This window comes from Hylobates moloch, unplaced genomic scaffold (assembly GCF_009828535.3).
Source record: "Hylobates moloch isolate HMO894 unplaced genomic scaffold, HMol_V3 SCAFFOLD_16, whole genome shotgun sequence".
NCBI lineage: Eukaryota > Metazoa > Chordata > Mammalia > Primates > Hylobatidae > Hylobates > Hylobates moloch.
Genome location: NW_026652291.1, coordinates 28,295,317 through 28,316,462, shown reverse-complemented (window position 1 = coordinate 28,316,462; position 21,146 = coordinate 28,295,317). Strand labels below are relative to the sequence as shown.

At 44.3% G+C, this 21,146-nt stretch overlaps 1 long non-coding RNA gene across 2 annotated transcripts; it reads left to right on the top strand.

Moving 5' to 3' along the window:
* Window positions 1-23: 23 nt before the first annotated feature.
* LOC116485068 (uncharacterized) lies at window positions 24-10,160 on the top strand. 2 transcript variants are annotated; one of them, XR_004252737.2, is made up of 3 exons: window positions 24-200; window positions 5,716-5,835; window positions 9,817-10,160. It is a non-coding gene; the product is annotated as an uncharacterized LOC116485068 (long non-coding RNA). The 2 variants fall into 2 exon arrangements; XR_009210376.1 differs by lacking the exon at window positions 24-200 and adding an exon at window positions 3,695-3,803.
* Window positions 10,161-21,146: the final 10,986 nt, after the last annotated feature.

The following is a 21,146-nucleotide window of genomic DNA, read 5'->3' as shown; positions in this document are numbered from 1 at the left end:
CTTCACCCTGGGATGGGGAAACTTCCTGGGAGGATATAGCTGACCTGGGAACAAAACTTGTTTTTTTGAAAGCTTTGTGCAACGTCAACTAAGTGGGGGAGGGGTCTGGGCAAGGAAAGAAGAAAGCAAAAGGGGGCAGGGTGGGAAGAGTTCTGCTAAACCAAACAATTCCCCGGGGATGATGGAGCTGTGGTGATCTGGTAAGTCCTTTAAATGTCTTATTAATTACTGGGGAAAAAAATTGGCTACCTCTGGGTCTCCCCTCTCTCACTGTCCTTGCACAAGCTTGGGACTAGCTCTGTCCTTTTTTAAGAGTCAGGCTTGGGCCGGGCATAGTGGCTCACTCCTGTAATCCCAGCACTTTGGGAGGCTTAGGCAGGAGGATCTCTTGAGGCCAGGAGCTTGAGACCAGCCTGGGCAACATAGCAAGACCTCATCCCTACAAATAATTTTTAAAAATTAGCTTGGAGTGGTTGTTGTGCATCCGTGGTCCCCCCTGCTACTCAGGAGGCCGAGGCAGGAGGATTACTTAAGCCCAGGCAGTGGAGGCTGCAGTGAGCCGTGATTACACTATTGCACTCCAGCCTGGGTGATAGAGCAAGACCTTATCTCAAAAAAAAAAAAAAAAAAAAGAGTCTGGCTTTTTAAAGAAGGGTGCCCCTTGGCAGAAGACACCAGGACAAGGCAGGAGCTGGGGCTGTGGAGAGTTCAGGGTCGGCAGAGCATGGGGCTGCGATCAGAGACGCACCAGGCAGGTTCCAGCTCCTAGCAAGGACCCAGCTGAGCAGAGGTGAGGGTGTGGAGGTGAACCTGGAAAACATGCAGAGGATTCTAGACACATTCCACAGTCAGAGCCTCTGGAAAGCCCACCTTCTCCATCACAGAGGCTTTGGGGAATAGACATCCCGATTCTCTGCATTATTACAGCACAAAGCATTTATTATGCTGACAATGACAGTGACATTTCAGGACCTAAACAAGCTTAGTTGTTCACACCTTATAGGAGAGAAGGCTCCTAACATTCTTCGTTTTATTTATTTATTTATTTATTTTTTCAGACAAGAGTCTTGCTCTGTCATCCAGGCTGGAGTGCAATGGTGCGATCTCGGCTTATGGCAACTTCCACTTCCCAGGTTCAAGCAATTCTCCTGCCTCAGCCTCCCGAGTAGTTGGGGCTACAGGTGTGCGCTACCACAGCTGGCTATTTTTTTTTTTTTTTAGTAGAGACAGGGTTTCTCCACATTGGCCAGTCTGGTCTTGAACTCCTGACCTCAGACTATCTGCCTGCCACGTGATTAGGTCCTGAGGGCTCTCCCCTCATGAATGGGATTAAGACTTATATAAAAGAGGCCTGAAGGAGCTTGTTGACCCCTTCTGCCATGCAAGCACACAAAGGAGGTGCCATCTAAGAGGAATGAGTCCTCACCAGACACTGAATCTGCTGGCGCCTTGACCTTGGACTTTCCAGTCTCCGGAACTGTGAATGATAAATTTCCATTGTTTGTAAATTACCCAGTCTAAGGTATTTTGTTATAGCAGCCAAAACAATCTACAGAGCACTAACGACAATTTGGGCTGGATTATTCTTCGTTGCGGGGGCTGCCCTGCGCATTGTAGGATGTTTTGGAATATCCCTGGCCTCTATCCACAAGATGCCAGTAGCGCCTCCCCCAACCCCATGACAAAATTGTCCCTTGGGGGCAAAATCACCCCTAGTTGAGAATCACGGCCAAGTAGCAGTCCCCGTTCAGTGACCAGACAGCTAAGGGGATCCAGGGTAGTGCTGGGCCACACAGATGCTAAGGGAATTTATACTTCAGGAAAAAAAAAAAAAAGGCCAAGTCTATGTGGCCTTCGCATCAGTTATTACTCTCTTGGTTGCACTAAGTGACAGAAAATTCACCTCTAAATGACTTTAAATTGGTTTGCTGTTTCATATAACTGAGCAGACCAGGGATTAGGCATTGTGCTGGTTCAGGCCAAGCTTGATCCAGGGATTCAAACAATATCACCAGGACTTGGCTTTATCTTTATCCCCCGATGCTGCTCTTCTCCATAGCCTTTTCCTTTTTTTTTTTTTTTTTTTTTTTTGAGACGGAGTCTCGCTCTGTCACCCAGGCTGGAGTGCGGTGGCGCGATCTCGGCTCACTGCAAGCTCCGCCTCCCGGGTTCACGCCATTCTCCTGCCTCAGCCGCCTGAGTAGCTGGGACTACAGGCGCCCGCCACAACGCCCCGGTAATTTTTTGTATTTTTAGTAGAGACGGGGTTTCACCATGTTAGCCAGGATGGCCTCGATCTGCTAACCTCGTTATCCGCCTACCTCGGCTTCCCAAAGTGCTGGGATTACAAGCGTGAGCCACCGCGCCCGGCCCATAGCATTTTCTTGTTGGGATAAGATGGCTGCCAGCAATCCAGTCCCACCTCTTCCTATGCCTGAGACTTGTGAGGAAAAAACATGAAGTGCTTTTCTTTTTGCAGTCCCAGCAAAAGTCTCATTCCACTGAACTGGCTCTGACTTGAACATGAATCCATCATCAAGCAAGACACCATAGCTGGAGAATGTGATGGCCTAAGTGGCCAGGTTGTAGTCACATAACCACTTCTGGATCTGGGAGTGGAGTCAACTCTGTCTGTGGGACATCAAGAATGGGAAAGTGGGGTTCCCAAGAGGAAAGTCAGCATACTACCACTAGGAGACAGGTGAAAGGATTCTTGATGACAAAAAGCAATACATAGCTACCACAGTCTTTTTTTTATTTTTGAGACAGGGTCTCACTCTGTCTCTCAGGCTGGAGTGCAGTGTGAGATCTCAGCTCACTGCAGCCTCAACCTCCTAGGCTCAAAGAATCCTCCCAGTTCAGCCTCCAGAGTAGCTAGAATTATAAGTGCGCACCACCACACCTGGCTACTATTTGTATTGTTAGTAGAGACGGAGTCTCGCCATGTTGCCCAGGCTAGTCTCAAACTCCTGAGTTCAAGTGATCTGCCCACCTCGGCCTCCTGAAGTGCTGGGATTATAGGCGTGAGCCACCACACCTGACCTACCAAAGTCTTTATACCAAAAAGAAGCTCACTCTTAAATTAAGGTGACAGCTAAAAGTTTAAAGACTCTGCTGAGTGGTAGCATAATACCTGTGCCATGATTGTCCAAATCAACCTCCAGGTGACAAACAATAACTCTTTCAGGTGTCTCTAGGATAAACTAGCATCTGAGATGGTTCATTCAGATGGATCTCTAAAATGGAGACTACCAGAGTTTCACCAAGATTTTTCCTCCCCTTTTTTCATAGTAACATATATGTAGTTGGGTCCATAGTTGCCCAGCTGGAGATAGCATTTCCCAATTTTCCTTGCAGTTCAAATCTTAGTACATGTGAGTCCCAGCCCTGGAGTGAGTAGTCACTTGGGGGATACCTTGCAGTTAGGTGTGACCACATGGCTAAGTTTGCACTATATGGGCAGAAGAGATGATTACACCTAGGCCTTAAGATAGTGGGAATGCGGCAGACTGAGACATGAGAATTGCTTGAACCCAGGAGGCGGAGGTTGCAGTGAGCTGAGATCATGCCACTGCACTCCAGCCTGGGTGATAGAGTGAGACTCAAAAAAAAAAAGATAGTGGGCATGTCTCATCCTTACTCTTTCCCCTTCCCTTGAACCAGAACATGATCTTGCCTGAGACCCAGCTTTGCCATGCTAATAAAAATGATGCCCTAAGAGATGACAGGAAAATGCAAAGAACCTGGATCCCTGAATGACTGTGTGGAGCAGATATCCTGCCAATCTGCAATGAATACCTCAAGTGAGAAAGAAATAAATTTGCCTTTTCTGAGAGACTAAATGTTGCATTACATCTCTTCTAAGATCCATGTTTTTAATGTATTCTAATATCTTTGAAATCCATGGCACCGTTGGCCAAGTAGTGGTCAAGACCACCCTTAAGGTACGCCAGACCCCAGGAAAATGTTTTTTCTGGAACTCCTCCTGTCTATATAAACAAATTAATCCTAGCACTTTGGGAGGCTGAGGCAGAAGGATTGTTTGAGCCCAGGAGTTTGAGGATGCAGTAAGCCATGTTCATACCACTGCACTCCAGCCTGGGCATCAGAGCAAGACCCTGTCTCAAAAAAATAAAAATAATAAAAATAAACAAATTAGGCCAGTGTGGTTGCTCATACCTGTAATCCCAGTACTTTGGGAGGCTGAGGTGGGTGGATCACTTGAGCCCAGGAGTTTGAGACCAGTTGGGCAACATGGCAAAACCCAATCTCTACTAAAAATACAAAAAATTAGCCAGGCATAGTGGTGTGTGCCTGCAGTCCCAGCTACTTGAGAGGCTGAGGCACAAGAATCCACTCCAGGAGGCAGAGGTTGCGGTGAGTTGAGGTCGCACCATGGCACTCCAGCCTGGGCAACAGAGCGAGACTCTGTCTCAAAAAAATAAATAAATGAAAATAAAAAATAAACAAATTAATTTAAAATTAATACATTGCAAAATTCGTAGATCCTTGTGAAGTATAGTGATTTATCACTGAAGATTTAGAATAATGGGTTAAGAAGAGCTACTTATGTATTTACTTGTTTATTGTGTAATCAATGCACATGAATAGTTTTTCTAGCTGCCAGGCATCATTTCTTCCTATTTTGATCCAGTAGCTATCTCTTCATAATTTCATATCTCCCACCATGAGAAAACAAGAGCAATACATCCTTATGTTGGCTAAATACAAGACAAATACTATTATTCTTTTAAGAACACCATGCCAGTGTTCTATTACAGCCTTTACTTGCCTTTGTTGCATGCTATTACTAAATGTTTATTGAAGGTTTCTCTCCATTCTAGAAATTGCAGGTCGTGTGGAAGTGACGTTTCGTGTTCTTTTAATAGAGATCCTGTGTTTCTGGTCCCAGATACTCTCTGTGGCTAAAGCTAATGCTGAAACAGGGATGTTTAAACAAATAGCAGTGTAACAAAACACTTTGGTTTTAAACTAAGAATATACTTAGACTGCAAAAGCAAATTTCTACAGGTTTTTTTTGTTTTGTTGTTGTTGTCGTTGTTGTTTTGAGAGGAAGTCTCGCTCTGTCAACCAGGCTGGAGTGCAGTGGTACGATCTCAGCTCACTGCAACCTCCGCCTCCCGGGTTCAAGCGATTCTCCCACCTCAGCTTCCTGAGTAGCTGGGATTACAGGCGTGCACCACCATGCCTGGCTAATTTTTGTATTTTTAGTAGAGATGGGGTTTCGCCATGTTGGTCAGGCTGATCTCGAACTCTTGACCTCGTGATCCGCCTGCCTTGGCCTCCCAAAGTGCTGGGATTACAGGTGTGAGCCACCGTGCCTGGCGGAAAAGGGACTTTCTCAGGGGATTCCAGCTAGTAAGTGGCCGGGCCTGGATTCGAATAAGACCTTTAATGCCATATCCTGAGCTCTGTCCACCATACTGTGAAGTCTACTTTTAGGGCAATCCCATTTCTATCTTTGTCTTTTGCGTTATCTGGATTGAAAGAGTTTAATTTCTGTGTGTTTATTTTGGAGTAGGGTGCAGTGGATGTTTCTTGGAGCCTACAGAGAAAATTCTGGTATAGCAAGAAGTCCATTTGACAAAGCACTGTTAAATTTTGGACTACAACCATTGCAGATTTCTCCCAGGATTGCATTCTCACAGATTGCCAATGAGATGGGAGCTTTCATGCATTGTGTTTCTTATGCAGATAAGTTGACTTCCTTTTCAAGTTATATGAGAAACCCCCACTATTCCTGGATTTTATGAATTATGGGATGGAGTGTACAAAACATCACCAACCTTCTCATTTCTGTCCACCCAAGTATTGGTAAGTATTTGCATCAATTGACATACTTTTGCTATTTTGAATTGAAGAGGGTTTTGAGTTTTATTTGTTTGGTTTTGTGGGAGTTGTTTTGTTTGGGTTCAGAGCTCTCTGGGGAGAAAGATAAGTGTACCGGAAGGTATTGATGAGCTGTTATCTTCTATGATGGCTTGAGAGACTCATTTCCAGCCCCTGTGAGGGAAGCGTGAGGGGCAATAAATGGAAAGAGGAGTAACTGTGTGAGGCTTTGTGCAACTAAAGATATATGCAGCTTTGCTTCACAACGCACTTAACAAAGTGCAGCCAGTCTGTGAGAGGTCCCTGCTGCCCTATCCCACCCTCCACTTTGGTGACCTGCTGGCTTAGAGTGGCCCCAGGAGAGAAGGGAGAGAATGCTGTTCCCAGCAGGGCAACAGGAGTGACCACTGCAAGAACAATGTTCTTATGGAGGCCACAGACACTGATAAGGTACCCCCTTTTAAGGAGCTTGTGAATAGCAGACCATGAATGGGGAGGCTGAAGTGGAAGAACATAGTGGATTTGCCTATGAACCTATGGGAGATACTTCGGGGGTCTCCCAGAAATAACTGAGGGTGAGTTCGCAGGGTGAGGGGATGACTAGCAAGTTCTATAGACCTTCAGTAGGAGACCAGAGCTAATGAAATTTAGGTCTAGATGTCAATATGACCTCCTTGGTTAATATGAGCCACAGGCTGGTAAAAATCTCGTACGGGATGTTGTGAGACACTGTACTTTATTCCTGTCTTTCATATGTCATTTAACTTCAAAAATTCTGTCTTCAGTGAAGACACCATGAGAAATGCTTACAATGCAGACTCTTTCCAAGTGCAGTTATCTGGGGCAGCCCGACTAGCTGATTGCCCTGCCCACCTCCACCCTTCTAGGGAAGGCCCTAGTGGGAGGAATCTCTTAGAAACTGTTCCTAGTGCAGCAGCTAGAAAAGTCTAGCTGCAGGGTTTTGGGGTGAGAGGAAAATAGTTTCTTTTCTATGCTAGGGTAGTGAGCCAGATATGACTTGCTAAAAAACCTCTGAGTGACTAGGGTATGAGGCACAGATTTTCGCTATTTTAACTGAAGTTGAAATCAGAGGAAATGCAGTGTAAACTGCAGCATAAAGGATTTAGATTCAAGCAATAAAGGATTTCCCAACATCAAAGGGCAACAGATCTCCGCTCTGGGTCCATCATTAATTTTTATTTATTATTATTATTTTTAGAGATGAGGTCTTGCTATGTTGCCCAGCCTGGTCTCAGACTACAGGCATTCACTACTGCATCCAGCTTTTCCTTCCTTCCTTCCTTCCTTCCTTCCTTCCTTCCTTTCTTCCTTTTTTTCTTTTCTTTCCTTTTTTTTTTTTTGACGAAGTCTTGCTCTGTTGCCCATGCTGGAGTGCAATGGCGTGATCTCAGCTCACTGCAACCTTTGCCTCCCGGGTTCAAGCGATTCTCTTGCCTCAGCCTCCCAAGTAGCTGGGATTATAGGCGGCTGCAATCACTTCCAGCTAATTTTTGTATTTTTTAGTAGAGATGGGCTTTCACCATGTTGGCCAGGTTGGTCTTGAACTCCTGACCTCAGGTGATTCGCCCGCCTCGGCCTCCCAAAGTGTTGAGATCACAGGCGTGAGCCACTGTGCCTGGCCAACACCCAGCTTTTTCTAGGCCCTTTTTTTTTTTCTTTTTTTTTTTTTGAGATGGAGTCTCACAGTATTGCCCGGGCTGGAGTGAAGTGGCACGATCTCGGCTCACTGCAACCTCCGCCTTCCAGGTTCAAGCAATTCTCCTGCCTCAGCCTCCCAAGTAACTGGGATTACAGGCACCTGCTACCACGCCCAGCTAATTATTTTTTAGTTTTATTTCATTTTTTTAGTAGAGATGGGATTTCACTATGTTGGCCAGGCTGGTCTTGAACACCTGACCTCGTGATCCACCTGCCTCAGCCTCCCAAAGTGCTGGGATTACAGGCGTGAGCTACCGTGCCCAGCCTACTTTTTTTTTTGTATTTTTATTAGTGACGGGGTTTCATCATGTTGGCCAGGCTGGTTTCAAACTCCTAACCTCAGGCGATCTGCCTGCCTCGGCCTCCCAAAGTACCGGGATTACAGGCGTGAGCCACCGCACCCAGCCCTAGGCCCATTTTTAAAGGTAAATAGAGAGTTCTCTCTTGTTAGCCAATCTTCCAGATCTAAATGGCTAAGTGTCTCTTCCTGATCTCCCATCCTTTACCTAAACTAACTCATCTCCTATTTGTGTTCCCAAATCTTTCTTATAGCACTTATAGAACCATTCTGGGAACTCCTTAAGAGAAGAGACCGGGCCTTATGCTTTACTGTGCTCCTAACCCCTTGGGAGGGACACAGTACACAGTAAATGTTGGTTGGCTTGATCTTAAGCGAAAAACTGACTTGAGACAGGAGACTATGGCAGTACTCATTAGAGCAATCTGTGTAGCACTTTTTTGAACTTCATGTGTGGAATGGGGCTGTGAAGAGCTAGGCAGAAGTGGTTATGAGGATGAAATGAGGAAGCTTAAGGAAAACGTCTGTACAATGTTTGGTCCCACACAGTCCCCTTCTACCCTTTGTCCCCTTCCTTCTAGCTGACATTGTATTGGGAAGCAAAGGTCAGGGGCTCTGTGTGAAGGCAAGAGGTCCAAACGATTTCTCAAGGGATCTAAGGGAACTGGACGGCCGAGAAAACGATCAAGGGGCAGGCCCTGCACAGGGACTGGGAAGGCAAACGGAGAAACTAAAGAGCGCTAGCCAAAATGGTGGAAGAGAATTCTGGGGCTGTGGCATAACTATCCACAAAAGCTTCCTCTTTGCTTAGTGGAGTCTCAGTATATTTCACTCAGGAGGACAATCTAACGAATAAGCACCAGCTGCATCAAGGGACACTTACTTCACACCATACCCTGGCACCTTCCTGAGGATGAAGATGCCACAATTCACCAGATGAGTCAATTCATGGGAAAGGGGCTAGTCATGTCCCAGGCTCTGTCTAGCAACTGTCTTTCCAGTGGAAAAGAAGTTAGCTGAAGTAATCAAAGGATTCCCTAATGCAAGATTTGGGACATGCCAAAGTCCCTCTTTAAGGGGAGAGAGGCAGCTGCATGGTTACAAAGTAGACAAAGAAAGACAAGGGGCTTCTTTTAAACTGGAATGTGTAAAATAGAAGCAGGGAGCTGTGAACGCCACAGCAGCAATTATGCAGGAAGACTGCAGTGCAGACACTGAGCAGCACCATCCTATCTGATAACATCAGCAGCGGCAGAGGCATATTCCAACAAGAGCTGTTTAAGAGTCGCTAATTACTTAGATTCCAATAGGAGCTATGTCTTAAAAGTGATTACAATTTTTGATTACAGCTTTTTGAACTGATTGCAGCTGTAAGCTATGAAGGCAGTAATCTAAATACAAGCAAAAAATCCTTTGATCAAACACAAAGGAACTCTTCCAAATAAAGATACCTTTATTTTTACATACATATGTAGCTATGTGTTTCGCATGTGTAAACAAGTGATTTATACACATCTATTAAACATATAAGCATCTACACTAAATTTTAGGTTCCCTGAGACCAGGGACCACATTTGTGCATCCTTATAATTCCTTACCGTATCTAGTAGGGTATATGGCACATAGAAGATGCTTACTGAATTGAACGTAAGTGAAACAATTGCTGTATTAATGATTTGATCAGATAATTGTCGTTTGTTACAATAATGGCCTACTATAGAATAAATACTGGGAAAAGCAATACAAAATTCCATTTTACTAACCTCAAATCCAGGAAACGTACCTTCTTTTCTAGAAACCCAAAAGAAGTATGGAAATACATTCTTGAAAAGAAAGCTAACCACTCTACATTCCACAAGAGATCATGTTGACTGTGCTGTGTGAGTTGCTAGGCAACCACTTGGTAATTCCCCATGTAATAGAGATGAACCTGTCATCTGCTTTCTTAGATATGTGTGACAAGAAGAGACAACAGGTAAAGGACAACCAAGAATACCTGCACCTGGATGACACAGTCACTCCCGCTGAAGTATGGTGACACCGGAGAAAATCCCCATGCCCTGTCAGAAATTGCTGGAGGGAGAATTTCATTAAACTATTAGCACAAGACATTGCAGTGAATTTTCTTGGATTTACCTTGTGGGTAAATCCTGTGGCTTATCCCATTATACTTGTCCACAAAGCAGGAGACCAAACGTACTATAGTTCTGCATGGGAATGGCCATCAATTCCATAACAGCTCCAGATCAGCGTGTCCCGTGATGCCAGCTGGGACAAGACTTTACTAGAAAAAAGCAGCCTTTTAAATCTTAAAAACGATACTCAACATCTTAAAGAAACCCCAAGTTCTGGGTGAATAAATCACCCTTTTTCATACCTGGGGACAATGCTCATTTGTTTGCACAGGATTTCCAAGACACTTTAGACAAATAAGCTGCCTTGTAAAGATTCCACTCAACTGTAGGTATTGATATCACTGTCTTTAGGCTAAAAACACAATAATGTGTTGGAAAATGAATAAAAAAATGTGTGAAAGCTACTCTGATGTTAAGCAAGAAAAAGAGAGCAGGCCAAGTGCAGTGACTCACACCTGTAATCTCAGCACTTTGGGAGGCCAAGGAGGATTGATCGCTTGAGCTCAGGAGTTTGAGACCAGCCTGGGTAACATGGCAAAACCCCGCCTCTATAAAAAAAAAAAAAAAAAAGTTAGCCAGGCCTGGTGGCATGAGGCTGTGGTCCCAGGTACTTGGGAGGCTGAGGTGAGAGGATCACCTAAGCCCGGGAGGCAGAGGTTGCAGTGGGCCAAGACTGCACTACTGCACTCAGCCTGGGCCACAGAGTGAGACTCTGTCTCAAAAAAATAAATAAATAAATTTAAATTCCACTGCAAATTTGGAAGTGTAAGGGGACTTATCTTTTTCATTTGAATTTTCAAAAGGACCTCCCCACACACACAGATTTAAAAAAAAAAAAAAAAAGAATATATGCCTGTAGGGGCCAAGGGAAAACATCCCCATCATCCTCAGGAGGTTTGCTGAAAATCTCTGACAAGGGGCAGATCAACTGGAGAGAAGGTACACAAATTTATTTAACATGTGTACACAGGAGACTTCAGAATGACGACCCAAAGATACAGAGAAAATTGTTCATTTTTGTGCTTACGTCCAACAAAGTATGGACAGCCATGCAGAAATATGATTGGACAAAAAAGAGTGTGATCAAATGCTATCAGCTGAGTGGGGAAACCCAGCGAGGCTTGTCTGTCTAGATTCTTCTCGGCCTCTCTGAGCCTGCACTCCTTCCTTCTGGGTATGGGGCAGGACCCTCTCTGGAATGGGGGCTCTTATGAGATACAGTCAAACAAGGTAGTCAGGTAATTTCTTTATGGCCAGTTTCTACACAGCAAGGTGGAAGGAAAATTATTTTTAGGTTTTATGGTTTGGAGAAAAGGGGTTCTGTTTCTCTAACCCGCCTTGGGGAAGAGGGATTCTAGTTTCTATGGCTGGCCTGGGGAGAGAATGGGACAGAGATACAGGAGGGCAGGAGAAGATCAGAGAAAAACTTTTGCTTTTGAGGCTGCTTTCTGAGGCCTTCATTTTGGGGTATTGTTTTCTGAGTCTCAACATGCCCCATCCCCACCCCAATATCATATTTAAGTTTTTGCAAATTGGCTGCTTGCTTTTCAGTCTCCTGCTTGAGATTTAATTTTGAGACCTTAGACTCTGCGATCAGGCAATCGGCTGTGAAGAAAGCAGATTCTGAATCGAGATAAAATAAACCAGGTAGTTCTGATGAACAACTGGGCATGGCTTCAACCCAACATATGGAGCCTGTTTAACCTGTTTTGGTGCCGACTTAAACAAGCCCAGCTGGCCAATCCTGTGAAGTGAAACTTGACTAAGGCCCATCCAGACTCCCTGGGGCTGGAGAGAGGAGTACTGGCATATGACATTCTTGGGTATATCTCGGTCTGCAAAGTACAGCCACTACATCTCTACTGACTACTAGGTTTTATAAGATTCTTCATGGAATTCCAAATAGAGTCAGCCATGAGCCAAATCAAACATAAAGGAGGAGGATTCAAGGGCATTCTTGAGTAAATTTTGGAATGGAAAAGACCTTCCAATGACTCAGAGGGGTGGGAGGAACAATGCAGGCTCTGGAATTTCTTTGCTAGAATGACAAGTGTAGAGCAAAACCTGTGGGAGTCACAGTTACTTTCATTCCTCCTTTCCCCAGTGGCCACACACAGGTGTGTGCAAAAGGCCTGGAGGTGGCAGAGAGTAGAGCATGTCAGGGAACTGACAAAAGAAGAGGGACGAGCTTCTGTGCACCTGTGGCCATGGAAGCTACTCACTCCCTGCCTTCATGGTGTCTTTTCCTTCTCTGGAGTCCTTTCAGTGATGTGTGAGCCCACTGTTAAATGTTCAGGAAGTTCGGGTCCCACTGATAGCAAGTTAGTTGAACATCTACTATGCAGAATTTACTTTGCGGGAGAAAACCATTAGATATAATCCCAGCCCTTAAGGAGTTTAGACTCCAGTGAGGGAGACAGAGAAGTACCCAAGAAATTACAAAACAAGCCAGTCTAGATCAAGCTACAAGACACAAAGTGCTCAATTTTTGTAAATAATTTCTATGTGGAGGCTATTCCTAATCTCTGTAGCCAGCTTCCTGTTACTGAAGCAACAAGTTCCACTAAAGAGCTCCAATTCCATTTGGCATTCTGCTGTGGTGGTCTGTGTTCCCTGTCCTTTGTCAATCCCATGCTGGTGAACTCAACTGGGATCCAAAGGCTGTTGACAGAAGGGAGGTAAGCCTATGAGGCAAGATATGAAGCCAAGGAAAACCTCCAAGCCAAAAATCAAATGCTTCCACACAAAGGGGCAAGTGAACAGCTTTCTGGGTGGCCTAGAGAGAAAGAAGGTGTGAGTTTAAATCAAAGACTTCAAAGCCGGGCGTGGTAGTTTGTACCTGTAATCCCAGCTACTTACGAGGCTAAGGCGAGAGGATCATTTGAGGCCAGGAATTCAAGACCGGCCTAGGCAACATAGGAAGGCCCCATCTTTAAAAAATAAAGATAATTAGCTGGGTGTGGCAACATGCACCTGTAGTCCCAGCTACTTGCGAGGCTGAGGCAGGAGGATTGCTTGAGCCCAGGTCAAGGCTGCACTGTTGCCCAGGTCATGTCACTGCACTCCAGCCTGGGTGACAAAGAGACTCTCATCTCAATAAATAGACGACTTCATATTTAGTTGGGGAAGGGGTATAGAGGCAAAGGGAAAGCTTCCCCCTCGACCTCTGAAAGTTCGCCAAAAAAATCAGCTCACAAAAGAAGATTAGAGAAAGGGCGTACAAATGTATTAATGTGCAAACAGGGAGAACCACAGACTGCTTATCCCACTTCCCAATGGGGTCCAGATAGCCTTATTTCAGGTGGAGGGGGGAGATAGGGACAGGTAATTCTGTTGATTGGCAATAAATGGTTGCTAGGGAGAATGAATGGATTGAGGAACAGAGATTAATTTCTAAATGGTTGTCTGAGTGAGTCTGCAAGAGAGACATCATCTTGTGAAAGAGTCTGTTCAGGTGTGGTTACATTCTTGGTCTTTTCTGCAATAGATAATAAGAGGAGGAAGCCAGGCACAGTGGCTCATGCCTGTAATCCCAGAACTTTGGGAAGCTGAGACAGGCAGATCTCTTGAGGCCAGGAGATCAAGACCAGCCTGGCCAATATGATGAAACCTCGTCTCTACTAGAAATACAAAAATTAGCTGGGTGTGGTGATGCATGCCTGTAATCCCAGCTACTCAGGGGGCTGAGGCATGAGAATTGCTTGAACCCAGGAAGATGGAGGTTGCAGTGAGTCAAGATCACACCACTGCACTCCAGCCTAAGTGGCAGAGTGAAACTTTGTCTCAAAAAAAAAAAAAAAAAAAAAAAAAAATTCGAGGTGGCTCACGCTTGTAATCCTAGCACTTTGGGAGGCTGAGGCAGGTGATCATTTGAGGTCAGGAGTTCAAGATCAGCCTGACCAACATGGTAAAACCCCATCTTTACTTAAAAATACAAAAAACAAAAATTAGCTGGTTGTGGTGACACACACCTGTAATACCAGCTACTCTGGAGGCTGAGGCAGAAGAATTGCTTGAACCCAGGAGGCAGAGGTTGCAGTGAGCTGAGATCGTGCCACTGCTCTCCAGCCTGGGTGGCAGAGCAAGACAACGTCTCAAAAAATAAACGAAAAGAAAATAGATAATAAGGGGCGGGGGCTGGGAAACAATTGTTCTCCTTGTAGGTCCATCTGATCTTTATGTAGATAAGGGAAAAGTCTTTTCCAAAATCTGTTGATCTCTAAGGGCCTTTAACTCAAAATACTCATTATATCTAGGAGCCATATTTTAGGGTGAAGTTCCTTATGCTCTTTTGGGGGAAATACTTTAAAAGTCTTTCCACTAAAAAGATTCAGGATGAGGGTCTAACAGGTACAAGGCAGCTTCTGAATAGTTTGGGCAGGTATGTGGGTTGAAATCAGCATATAACACACACACACATGTACACACACTCACACTCACACTCACACCTCAATTATCTCTATGATGTACAGAGAAAAAGATGACCAGCTGGAGGCATTTTCTGTAGTATGCTTTTACAGTGCCCAGCCCCCATTCGTGGCATCCTCCTTTCCACACAAGTGCCTGTACCTAATTGTCAACTAAAGAATCACAAAGTTCATAAATCTGGAAGGGAGAGCTTTATTTCTCATAAAAGGTTGCAGCCTGCAGGCCCACAGGCTGGGAAGTGTAACCTTCAGAAGAAGCTGAGAGCAATCACTTCAAGGGAGGGCTAAAGCAAACAGAAACTTATGCTTAGCTGCATGGCCAAATATATAATATTCAGTAAGCTATAGGAGTCATGAATATTTATGAAAGGAGAAACAAGCATATATGCAATTGAGCTTCATATTTCTTCCTAAGTCCCATATTCAAAAAAAGTGGTGGTGTTAGCATGGTCCAAGGGTAGAGTTTTTGGCCCTCTTGTAATTGCCCAACAGGTTCTTCTTACCTACTGCACAGATAAAACCAATTCACTGAGACAGCAGTATTGCAGTAGAGAAAGAGTTTAATTATTGCAGGGTTAGCTAAGCAGAAGATGGGAGTTTATTACTCAAATCAGTTTTCCTGAGAACTGAGAGGCAATAATATTATGGATAATTTGGTGGGCAGGGGGCTAGGGAATGGGTGCTGCTGACTGGTTGGGGAAGAAATCATAGGGGTGTGGAAAATTAGTCCTTGTGTGCTGAGTTCTGGGTAGGGGGCCCACAGGACTGGTTGATTCCTGAGTTGCAGATCTGATTGAAGTCAATGAGTTGCCAGAATGCAAAAGTCTGAAAAACATCTCAAAAGACCAATCTTAGGTTCTAAAATAGTGATTACTTATAGGAGCATTTGGGGAAGTTACAAATTTTGTGACTTCTAAAACAATAGCTGGTTATCATTTTTATTTTCTTTTTGAAATGGAGTTTCGCTCTTGTTGCCAAGACTGGAGTGCAATGGTGCAATCTCAGCTCACCGCAACCTCTGCCTCCTGGGTTCAAGTGATTCTCCTGCCTCAGCCTCCTGAGTAGCTGGGATCACAGGCATGTGCCACCATGCCCCGCTAATTTTTGTATTTTTATTAGAGACAGAGTTTCTCCATTTGGTCAGGCTGGTCTCGAACTCCCAACCTCAGGTGATCTGCCCACCTCGGCCTCCCAAAGTGCTGGGATTACAGGCATGAGTCACCGCGCCCAGCCATGGCTGGTTATCATTTAATTACACCTACATTTTAGCAGAATTCAGGTCCATCCCATAATCCCAATCTTGTGGTCTTTCATTACTTTTACAAAAGTGGTTTCGGTAACCCCCTTCTAGCAAAGGGGGGGTTAGTTTCATGGAGGGCCTATTATCATTCTTGCTTCAAAGTTAAATTATAAACTAAATGCCTCCCATGGTTAGCTTGGCCTACACCCAGGAATGAGTGAGGACAGCCAGCCTATGAGGCAAAAGCAAGATGGAGTCAGCCATTCTAGACTTCTCTTACCGTCATAATCTTTGCAAAGGCGGTTTTATTCTGACATCAAAAGGTGAAGCAGAGGACACAAAAATCCTCACTACACATCCTCCATGAGTCAGCCAAAACTAGTCCAGCGATGGTGGTCAGTTTTTAGGAAGGGATGCATTGTGAAACTGGCAAGCTGTCACTTTGAAACTGTAAAGAGGGTGGGGGAGTGCAGTCACTACCTCAGGTGACTGGCTAATGGTGATAAAGGAACAGGTTGTCCATTACTTGTTTTCTAGAGCTGGTTTCTGCTTACTCTTTAGGAAATAATTCTGGTTAAAGATTAATAAGGAAGGGGCATACTAAGGCATGTTTGACCTCTCTCCCCATCACGGCCAGACATTCAGTTTTCAGGGTTTCTCTGGGGACTGCTTGGCCAAGAGGGGGTCATTCCAGTTGCCTGAAGGGCTTAAGATTTTATTTTTATTCCTCATAGTGCTTCTAGCTCCCCACTGGCCTCCTCCTTAGCATAGCAGGAAAGGCTGAGATATTACCCATTTCTACTTTAACATGGAGGCTGTCAAGCAAAGTGGCAAGGACTCTGGAATTCAAATCCTGGCTCTACCACCTACTACTGGTGACCTTGGCAAGTGACATGGGCCTCTGTATCTGAGCCTCCTGCTCTGTAAAAAGAAAATAATGATACTACACCCATCTCATAGACAGTGGGAGGATTAAATGAATAAATGTAGGCAAATCACTTAGGACAGCATCTGGCAAATAATAAGCACTACGTGTTGTTATGGAAGAATTTGTCTTGGGTTCCAGAGTATCTTGGTGTCAAGCAATTCCTTAAAGGAATTTCAAGTATCAGCAAGAAGACAGAGGGCTATGTGGGAAGGGTTTACACTGCCTCTAAAATCAAAACCTTCACCTGTATATGAACAGCCTGACCATAACCTGAATATTATCCTTTTAGTGTACCTGCTCTGCCAAATACTCCCCTAAAATATGAGACAAAGCCCAATCTGGCTGGTGAGGGAAAAAAGGTCATACATTCCACTATCACTGGCCTCTGCCTCTGCCATCTGGCACCTGTAGATCCCCCTGCCCACACAGGCTGGAGCCCCTCTCTTCTCTCACTGACCCATGACACACACTTACCACTCCATCAAATCCTCTTTAAAAACTTATGAAGTGATCAGCACCAATAATGCTAGATGCTAGACTCAAACTAGAGGATAACTATTTTACAGACGGCCAAACTGAGGTTCAGGAAAATGAAATCAATGGTTCCCAAACACCAGTCCAAGAATTGCTGCCAGTCCTTGTGGTGATGTTTTCACCAGTCTTCAGCCAAACTGGAAAAATAAGACTAAAGCTTTAAGTTTTTCATACACCCGAAATTATTCTATTTTTAAATTGTGAGGTTATGTCCTATCTTCCCTCCTGTGTATATGGAAAAGATATTAAAATGCCCCTTCTTTTGTAAAATGATATTGATAGGAGCTGGGATTTGAAACTAGATCATTGACTTTCACCGTCTCCTATTACACTATTTTAATTCCTTTTAAAATTTTTTTTTTTTTGGGGACGGAGTCTCGCTCTGTCACCCAGGCTGGAGTGCAGTGGCACAATCTCAGCTCACTGCAGCCTCCGCCTCCTGGGCTCAAGCAATTCTCCTGCCTCAGCCCCCTGAGTGGCTGGGATTAAAGGCGCATGCCACCATGCCCAGCTAATTTTTGTATTTTCAGTAGAGACGGGGTTTCACCACATTGGCCAGGCTGGTCTTGAACTCCTGACCTAGTGATCTGTCTGCCTCGGCCTCTCAAAGTGCTGGGATTACAGGCGTGAGCCACTGCGCCTGGCCCACTTTTAAATATTTTTAAATGACTTTAATTTTAAATTCAACAATTATTAAACAATTGTTTATAAATATTTTAAATTGTACAACAGATAATACACTTAAAATATCTTCAAATAAAACTCGGCCCATGGTTGACTCTTCATGGTATCCTATGCAGGATTGAAAACTCAAATCCTCACATGGATAGGCAAGTTACAATTTAAAGAAGTAGATGGAAAAAAAAAACCATTCCCAAGTCCCTAAATGTAGGATTTAAGGGCGCATGTCTCCCCCTGCTGGTTGTGGTGGTAGCAAACCGAACCTAGACCACAATGGTAGTGGGGAGAACTTGAATTGGAAAGGACCCTACAGTAAGAATAGGTGCTTCAGAACCCACTATCCATCACAAACAAGGTCCTTACCCCATCCATCACAGGGTCCTTACCCCATCCATCACAGGGTCCTTACCCCATCCATCACAGGGTCCTTACCCCAACCAAGAGTAAAGAGAGTAAAATGAGTGAAGCTGAAAGAATTCGTGGCACCAGTAACTATCAGTAGATGCTGATTTTTCAAACCTTGGTAAATTAATAGGAAAGGAAGAAAAATGTTTACGGTGGTTTAGCTACATAAAAATACTCACTATCAATCTTCATGAATTGCTTATTCTGTATATCTAATTATATAGAATCATACCATAAAATAATCATAAAAATTATGCCTATCATTAGTCTGATTCATTTGGTTCCATTACAATACTTGTCTGAAGCTCAAGTTACTGGTACAGCATGGCTGTCTGCTCAAGATGTAGGTAAAGTCAAGGAAGTTTGGTTTATTTGGCCCTTTGGAGGACTAAGAGGGCCTCATGCTTTCGCATATTTTACTGATTCTTTTTTGCTTGGTAAACTTATACCCTCACCCGCTTCCATTATTGCAAACCCAATTTTTAGCTGTCTTTAAAGCTTTACCTGCTGGTCTCTTTCTATTCCAACAACCGAAAGTTTTTTTTTTTCTTCCTTAATGTTATTGTTTTGTTCAGAATCTTTTGGTGCTTATTCCATTCCCTTTCATATTGCTTATTCATCATGTCTTATTTCTCATATCAGATTTTAAGTTATTTGAAGGCAGACTGTTTTATTTTTATTTTTTTGAATTTTATTTTTGTTTTGTTTTTTATTTAAGTTCAGGGATACGTGTGCAGGTTCGTTACATAGGTAAACTTGTGTCATGGCGGTTGTACAGATGATTTCGTTACTCAGGTATTAAGCCTAGTATCCATGTTGTTGTTTTTTTAAATTTTTTATTTCCATAGGTTTTTGGGGAACAGGTGGCATTTTGGTTATATGCGTAAGTTCTTAAGCGGTGATTTGTGAGATTTTGGTGAACCCGTCACCTGAGCAGTATACACTGAACCCAATTTGTAGTCTTTTATCCCTCACCCCCTTCCCACCCTTTCCCCGAGTCCCAAAGTCCACTGTATCATCCTTATGCCTTTACATCCTCATAGCTTAACTCCCACTTACGAGTGAGAACATACGATGTTTGGGTTTCTATACCTTAGTTACTTCACTTAGAATGTAAGTCTCCAGTCTCTTCCAGGTTGCTGCAAATGCCATTAGTTCATTCCTCTCATAGTTTATTTATTTGCCCCTTCGGAAAACTAAGATAGGACCACCCCTCATGCTTTTGCTTATTTCATTGATTCTTTTTTTGCTTTGTGTGCGTCATACTCTCACCCACTTCCATTATTGCAAATCCAACTTTTAGCTATCCTTAAAGCTTTACCTACTGGTCTCTTCCTACTCCAACAACCAAAAAAATAAATAAATAAATAAAAGTTTTTTTTCTCCCTTTACTTTATTAATTAGGTTTTGTTCACAATCTTCTGGTACTTATCCCATTCTCTTTCCTATTATTTATTACAGCGCATCTTATTTCCCATATCAGATTTTAAGTTATCTGAAGGCAGATTGTTTTATTCCACTTCAAAAGAAGGCAATATATTAACAGCTTCATGGATAAAAGCCACGGTTTATTTTATTTTTTTGGTGAGACGGAGATTTACTCGTTGCCCAGGCTGGAGTGCAATGGCACGATCTCGGCTCACCACATCCTCCGCCTCCCAGGTTCAAGCGATTATCCTGCCTCAGCCTCCCAAAGATTACAGGCCTGTGCCACCACGCCCAGCCAATTTTGTATTTTTAGTAGAGACGGGGTTTCACCGTGTTGCCCAGGCTGATCTTGAACTCCTGACCTCAGGTGATCCGCCGGCCTCGGCCTCCCAAAGTGCTGGGATTACAGGCGTGAGCCACTGTGCCCGGCCAAAGCCACGGGTTTTTAGTTGAGTCCTAATGGGCAAAAACGCCACACAACTGGAAAAAAATACCACCTGTGTCATAAACTTGTAAGGCATCATAAGGGGATGCATATAAAGCGGCCCGGCTCCTAATTACTTGGTAATTGTTAACTATTGCTTTCACTCTGTCCCCAAAACAAAAGCCTTACATGCTGTAGGCATATTACCTTTTGGTAAAGCTGACTGCTAACAAGTACACCCATACCCAATAATACATTAGAATTACCTGTGTCTAGAGGACTAACGTGATTAACCATGACCTAGCAGCACTTGCAAAGGCCTGGATGACCAGTATAAAACAATTCCCCACTATCTAAATCAGCACTGTCCAATATCACTTTCTGTGATGCTGGGAATAGGCTATAATCTGCACTGTCCAATAAAGAGGTCACTGAGCTCTTGAAATGTGGCTAGTATGACTGAGAAACTTATCCAGTGGTTAGTGACCACCTTATTGGACAGCTCAGCTCTAGAATCTGCCTCGACCCGTCAGCACTCTTTAAACTCGCCCATGTCCTCTTTTTCACTAGCGAAATAATTCTTTTTCTAAGTAACCTTCACTGATTCAAGGCATCAGAACGTCAACTGATCCCAAGCTCTTTTTTTCTTTAGCTGTTACACACGTGTGTTCACCGTGAACCTTCACCAAGCAACAGCATCCATATAAAACCCATAGCACATGACAAAGTCAGTCAAACATCACAGGTCATGAAATCATCTACTTAAAATAACTCATCGCGCCTCGACCTCGTGAAGCACGGTCTCGAGGGTGGACGGGAACAAAAAACAAACCGGGCGACAGGCGTAGGGAAAATGCGAGGAGCACGCGCGGAGGTCTGGCGCCCCTGTCACGGCGACTCCAGGCCGAGGCCGCCCGCGCGCCCGCTCTCCCACGCCGGGCACTGTCGCTCCTGGCTCGCGCACAGGCCGGACACGACTCGCCCCGGCCCTCACCCCCAACGGCGGCACGGCGGCACGCACCACGACAGTGCGAGAGTCGCGCCTCTCGCTGTATCGACTCCAAGCCGGCCCCACCC